This window comes from Phyllobates terribilis, unplaced genomic scaffold, assembly GCF_046119375.1.
Source record: "Phyllobates terribilis strain yellow unplaced genomic scaffold, ASM4611937v1 Scaffold_4__5_contigs__length_816908805, whole genome shotgun sequence".
Taxonomy (NCBI): domain Eukaryota; kingdom Metazoa; phylum Chordata; class Amphibia; order Anura; family Dendrobatidae; genus Phyllobates; species Phyllobates terribilis.
Window position 1 is genome coordinate 680,218,994 of NW_027362764.1, and position 7,717 is coordinate 680,226,710.

Sequence of the window (7,717 nt, forward strand, 5' to 3'; positions counted from 1 at the left end):
TCTTTCTTCTGCAGATGTTACTGTTGCTTTAACACCTACCCCACGGACACAACCTTTTTTCCCCTTCCCAACACGCCTATTCCCCTTTCCACCAGCAGCAGGCCTTTTTCCACTCATTTTGGTGGTTAACTAATTCACAACTCTGGAGTTGTTTGCACAAAAAAACAATGGATGGGAACCGAGCAGAGCTGAGTGGCCAAACTGTGGTATTAGGCCAAAACTATTGGCTGGGTTAGATGCAGAAAAAAATTATATTCAATTTGCAACCTGATGGAGGTCTGTATAGATGGATTAATAGAACAAGTCCCACACACAGCTAGAAGCCCAATATTTTTTCAGAGGTAGATGCAGAAAAAAATATATTCAGTTTGCAACCTGATGGAGGTCAGTATAGATGGACTAATACAACAAGTCCCACACACAGCTAGAAGCCCAATATTTTTTCAGAGCTAGATGCAGAAAAAAATATATTCAGTTTGCAACCTGATGGAGGTCTGTATAGATGGATTAATAGAACAAGTCCCACACACAGCTAGAAGCCCAATATTTTTTTAGAGGTAGATGCAGAAAAAAATATATTCAGTTTGCAACCTGATGGAGGTCTGTATAGATGGATTAATAGAACAAGTCCCACACACAGCTAGAAGCCCAATATTTTTTCAGAAGTAGATGCAGAAAAAAATATATTCAGTTTGCAACCTGATGGAGGTCAGTATAGATGGACTAATACAACAAGTCCCACACACAGCTAGAAGCCCAATATTTTTTCAGAGGTAGATGCAGAAAAAAATATATTCAGTTTGCAACCTGATGGAGGTCAGTATAGATGGACTAATACAACAAGTCCCACACACAGCTAGAAGCCCAATATTTTTTCAGAGGTAGATGCAGAAAAAAATATATTCAGTTTGCAACCTGATGGAGGTCAGTATAGATGGACTAATACAACAAGTCCCACACACAGCTAGAAGCCCAATATTTTTCAGAGGTAGATGCAGAAAAAAATATATTCAGTTTGCAACCTGATGGAGGTCTGTATAGATGGATTAATAGAACAAGTCCCACACACAGCTAGAAGCCCAATATTTTTTCAGAGCTAGATGCAGAAAAAAATATATTCAGTTTGCAACCTGATGGAGGTCTGTATAGATGGATTAATAGAACAAGTCCCACACACAGCTAGAAGCCCAATATTTTTTCAGAGGTAGATGCAGAAAAAAATATATTCAGTTTGCAACCTGATGGAGGTCAGTATAGATGGACTAATACAACAAGTCCTACACACAGCTAGAAGCCCAATATTTTTTCAGAGGTAGATGCAGAAAAAAATATATTCAGTTTGCAACCTGATGGAGGTCAGTATAGATGGACTAATACAACAAGTCCCACACACAGCTAGAAGCCCAATATTTTTTCAGAGGTAGATGCAGAAAAAAATATATTCAGTTTGCAACCTGATGGAGGTCTGTATAGATGGATTAATAGAACAAGTCCCACACATAGCTAGAAGCCCAATATTTTTTCAGAGGTAGATGCAGAAAAAAATATATTCAGTTTGCAACCTGATGGAGGTCAGTATAGATGGACTAATACAACAAGTCCCACACACAGCTAGAAGCCCAATATTTTTTCAGAGGTAGATGCAGAAAAAAATATATTCAGTTTGCAACCTGATGGAGGTCAGTATAGATGGACTAATACAACAAGTCCCACACACAGCTAGAAGCCCAATATTTTTTCAGAGGTAGATGCAGAAAAAAATATATTCAGTTTGCAACCTGATGGAGGTCTGTATAGATGGATTAATAGAACAAGTCCCACACACAGCTCGAAGCCCAATATTTTTTCAGAGGTAGATGCAGAAAAAATATATTCAGTTTGCAACCTGATGGAGGTCAGTATAGATGGACTAATACAACAAGTCCCACACACAGCTAGAAGCCCAATATTTTTTCAGAGGTAGATGCAGAAAAAAATATATTCAGTTTGCAACCTGATGGAGGTCAGTATAGATGGACTAATACAACAAGTCCCACACACAGCTAGAAGCCCAATATTTTTTCAGAGGTAGATGCAGAAAAAAATATATTCAGTTTGCAACCTGATGGAGGTCAGTATAGATGGACTAATACAACAAGTCCCACACACGGCTAGAAGCCCAATATTTTTTCAGAGGTAGATGCAGAAAAAAATATATTCAGTTTGCAACCTGATGGAGGTCTGTATATATGGATTAATAGAACAAGTCCCACACACAGCTAGAAGCCCAATATTTTTTCAGAGGTAGATGCAGAAAAAAATATATTCAGTTTGCAACCTGATGGAGGTCTGTATAGATGGATTAATAGAACAAGTCCCACACACAGCTAGAAGCCCAATATTTTTTCAGAGCTAGATGCAGAAAAAAATTATATTCAATTTGCAACCTGATGGAGGTCAGTATAGATGGACTAATAGAATGATGCTATGCCCAAAAGATTTTACTTCACTAGGTGCAGTAAAAAAATTGGTATTCTATACACAGGTGGTATATCTTGCAACACAGATAGGCTACTCCACTGACTAACACACTCTGCAATAGGCCAAAAAGGATTAGCTTTGCTAGATTCAGCCAAATGCTGTGAAAAAAACTTGCACAGCACTGGCACAGACCTGCCTGGCAAAAACTGATAGGAACTGATGTAACCTAGTCCTGAAAAGGACTCCAATTACAATTAGTCTTTACTCCCACAATCTATCTATTTAAGAGCACAGACCTGCCTGATAAAAGTCGTAGGAAATGCTGTAACCTAGTCCTTAAAAGGACTGCTATCTGTAGATTTGTGCGAAAATTGGCTTGAAATTAACAAACAACAGCGGTGCCGTCTAACACGCAGCTGCAGCAGTGAGAAAATGGTGGCGACGGGGAAAATGGCTTGGTCTTATAGGGCAAGGACATGTGACATACACTGCCAATGACACATGCCCTTGCTTGTGTGAAAAAAAGCACTTCGCTCCGTGTGTGCGCTGCTGATAGGCTGACAGATTGCACCTCCCCACTGCAAATGCGGGAAAGAGAAAAAAAAATGGAGATCTTCATTGTTCCTGCAGAGATCCATCCCCTGCCCCTCCCCCCACCCCGCTGTACACTCAAACTGCGCATTAACATTAATTTTCATCATTACTGAGAAAAAATCCAATTATGATTTTGGTGCACGAACAGTTATTGAACATAACCTCGAACAGCAGAATTTTTCTCAAATTGTTCGTGTTCGCCGAACGGCTCGAACACCGCCCAAAACAGCTCGAATTTGAGATTGGCGAACAGTTCGAGTAGAACAACGCTCATCTCTACTGGTTAGTACTTGGATGGGAGACCACCTGGGAATACCAGGTGCTGTAGGCTTTTGCTTTTTCCTTCCTTCCACCAGCAGGGGGCACTCTCTTCTATGCCTTTTTTCCATTCCCTTTCACAAGTGCACACATTCATTCTCTTTTCTTTTTTTCATTTGCTTTCTCTCTTGCGCTATTTCATCTCTGCAAAATACCAGCATCCTTCTGATCACCGTGGGCCTCCAGCATTGTTGCTTCTTTACTTTTAATACTAGGCTCCTTTTCACCAGCACCAGCGTCTCCCGCGTGGCTGGAGGCAACCACCGGTAACCCCAAGCAGAAGACCTTTGCAGGCAACACGACCCTCCCCCCTGAAGAGCAGCTCAAAGTCACTGGCAACCATCTCACCCTCTTCCTTCATTCACCCCTGGACGTCTCGCTCCGCCCCCAAGTTACGGGTCCAGCTTGCTCTTTCTGTCACGTTACCGCGATGAAGGGTTTAGCCTGCAGGAGACCCTGCGCCGAGCCATTTTTGAAGACACCTGATGCGGCGGGTGAATCACTGCTAAACAAACCACACCTGTAGGGACGGCACAGCCTTTGCATGGACCCTTCGGAGCCCGCCCCGTCACGGCCAGATTGCTCGCAACCAAGTCTGATACAACTCTCCTGTTAGTTTTTTTTTAGTTTGCTGGTCACATGACCATTTTGCCTATTTAATCCGGCTCCGTCCTCCTGGCTTTGCTGGACTTCATTTGTATTTACTACTGTTGAGCTAGCTTGTTGCTCTGTTGCCGTTCTCTGTTAGTTTTGCTAGGTCTTCTGACCCCTATGCCTTTTTGTTGTGTGTTTGTCTTTGACTGCTACTATTTCTGCTAGGAGGTGTCCAACTTTTCCCAGTCCCTAGATCTTGTAGGGATCCCTCCCTCACATCTATAGGTCTGCGTTCAGACTAGCTGAGGACTTTAGCGGGTCTGATCGCAGGATCAGGTTCCCCGTTACATCGTAGGGATCTAGTTTAGTTCTTTTGTAGGGATAGATCTCCTTTCTTTCCTTAGTCTCTGTAGCAGATCATAACAGTAATTCCAGCCATAAAAAAAAAAAAAAAAAAAAAATTCTCTAAGGATAGATCTCCAGTTTTCCATCATGGTCTCGGTGCAAGATTTGGCTCAACGCTTGCAGGGACTCTCTCTGGAGGTGACCAAGCTCCAACAACACGTGAGTAGCTGTTCTGGAGCGCATTTTGTGGAACCTAAGGTAACAACAAGATTTTTTTTCTTTTAAAAATGCTTGTCTATTATATTTTCGTTTGAGACCCGGATCCTCTGGTGATGAATCACGGCGCATAGGGATCATAATGTCACTTTTGCGCAAAGATCCTCAGGGATGGGCCTTCTCTCTCCAACCTAGTGATCCGTGCTTTAGATCAGTGGATAGTTTTTTTTCTGCTTTGGGTTTGTTGTACGATGATCCTGATCGTGTCTCATCTGCTGAGTCTGAATTAAGACGTTTGAGGCAGGGATCAGGTAATGTGGAAAAATATTGTTCTCACTTCCGTCGGTGGTCTGCCCAGGTGGGGTGGAACGATTCTGCTTTGAAAAGCTTGTTTCTTGCAGGGCTATGTGAAAGGGTAAAGGATTTACTGATTGCTTATCCCACACCTGGAAACTTGCAGGAGGCAATGCAATTAGCTATACGGGTGGACAGGAGACTGCGTGAAAGGGTTAATGAGAGCAAATCCTCTGCTATGTCAGCTTCGAGTCCTGAGAGGTTATGTGCTGACAATGGAGAGCCGATGGAAATTGGGGTGATGGCACCCCGCTCTCAGGAAAAAGACCGTCGACTTTCTGAAGGCTTGTGTTTCTATTGCGGAAATTCTGGTCATTTTATTAAGAGCTGTGTGCTTCGTAAGAAGAAAGAAAAAAAAAAGGTCAGTCATGCTCGTATTGCCTGTTTAAATTCTAAGGGAGTATTCCTATCTGCCACTACTGCTGTTCAGGATGAATTAATTGAATTTCGGGTATTTGTGGATTATGGATCTACTCTGAATGTGATTGATGGGGGATTCTTGGAAAAACTTAGATTAGAACCTAAAACTTTGTCATCCCCTATTGCTGTGGTTTCTGTCGATGGCTCTCCCTTGAAGAGTGTTACTCACAAGGTCTGTGAACTTCCCCTCACTATAGATGGTATTCATCAAGAGAATTTGGATTTGGTGGTATTGGATAATTTGCCTTCTCCAGTAATATTGGGGTTACCCTGGTTAAAATTGCACAATCCTGTACTGGATTGGTCTACCAATGAAATTAAGTCCTGGAGCCCTAAGTGTTATGACAAGTGTTGTAACGGGCGCATTGCTGCTGTGGATAGAGGGGAATTGCCTGTACCTATTCAGGATTTTTGGAGAGTTTTTTCTGAGGAGGAGTCGCAGGTTTTGCCTCCCCATAGAGACTATGATTGTACCATTGAATTTGTCCCTGGCGCGACTCTTCCTAAGAGTCGTTTATTTAATCTTACTATTCCTGAAAGAAAGGCTTTGGAAGAATACATACAGACAAGCTTGGCCGCCGGTCACATTAGGCCTTCCAAGTCTCCTGTGGCTGTTGGATTTTTTTTGTAAAAAAAAAAGATGGCGGTTTACGTCCTTGTCTGGACTTTCGTGAGATTAATAAAATTACTGTACGCAATCCTTACCCACTGCCATTGATTCGTGATTTATTTAACCAGTTAGTGGGGGCCAAGTGGTTCTCTAAAATTGATCTCCGGGGGGCATACAATTTGTTGCGCATGAAGGAGGGTGATGAATGGAAGACTGCTTTTAACACTCCTGTGGGTCATTTTGAGAATCTGGTTATGCCTTTTGGTCTCACCAATGCTCCAGCATTTTTTCAGAATCTTATTAATGATATCCTTAGACCTTTAATCGGCAAAAATGTGGTTGTGTATTTGGATGACATTTTGATTTATTCGCCGGATCTGGAGTCTCATTGGCGGAGCGTACGTGAGGTATTACAGTTATTAATGGACAATTCGCTTTTTGCTAAGCTGGAGAAATGTGAGTTCGCTGTACAGAGAATTAGTTTTTTGGGCTACATTATCTCCAGTGAAGGTTTTGAGATGGACCTGGTTAAAGTTCAAGCTGTGCAGGAATGGCCTAGGCTTATTGGTTTGAAATCGATACAGAGGTTTTTGGGTTTCGCCAATTATTACAGAAAATTCATAAAAAAATTTTCTATTATTGTCAAACTGCTGACCGATCTCACCAGGAAAGGTGCTAATGCGGTTCAGTGGACTTCTGAGGCCATTGAAGCTTTTGTGTTTCTAAAGCAGAGGTTCACCTCTGCTCCCATCCTTATGCAGCCTGATGTGACTAAGCCGTTTTTGGTTGAGGTTGATGCTTCTTCGGTGGGGGTTGGTGCGGTGTTGTCTCAGGAAAACAAGGATGGAGTACATCCCTGTGCCTTTTTTTCAAAAAAATTTTCCGAGACTGAACTTAATTACGATATTGATAATCGGGAATTGCTGGCGATTAAACTCGCATTTGAACACTGGCGTCATCTCTTGGAAGGTGCTGAATTTCCCATTCAGGTTTTCACTGATCATAAAAATCTGATCTATCTTGATGCTGCCAAGCGCTTGAATGCCCGTCAGGCTAGGTGGGCACTTTTTTTCTCGCGGTTTAATTTTTCCGTTACTTACATCCCGGGTACCAAGAATGTTAAAGCGGATGCTTTGTCTCGCAGCTTTTCTCCCATGGTCGGTGTTGAGGAGGAAGAGGAGACCATTTTACAAGAAGGTGTTGTGATTGCTGCTTTGGACTCTCTTCTATGCCTTTTTTCCATTCCCTTTCACAAGTGCACACATTCATTCTCTTTTCTTTTTTTCATTTGCTTTCTCTCTTGCGCTATTTCATCTCTGCAAAATACCAGCATCCTTCTGATCACCGTGGGCCTCCAGCATTGTTGCTTCTTTACTTTTAATACTAGGCTCCTTTTCACCAGGACCAGCGTCTCCCGCGTGGCTGGAGGCAACCACCGGTAACCCCAAGCAGAAGACCTTTGCAGGCAACACGACCCTCCCCCCTGAAGAGCAGCTCAAAGTCACTGGCAACCATCTCACCCTCTTCCTTCATTCACCCCTGGACGTCTCGCTATGCCCCCAAGTTACGGGTCCAGCTTGCTCTTTCTGTCACATTACCGCGATGAAGGGTTTAGCCTGCAGGAGACCCTGCGCCGAGACATTTTTGAAGACACCTGATGCGGCGGGTGAATCACTGCTAAACAAACCACACCTGTAGGGATGGCACAGCCTTTGCATGGACCGTTCGGAGCCCGCCCCGTCACGGCCAGATTGCTCGCCACCAAGCGATCCTGAGAAAGGCTGGCCGGGCGATGGATTGAGCAGC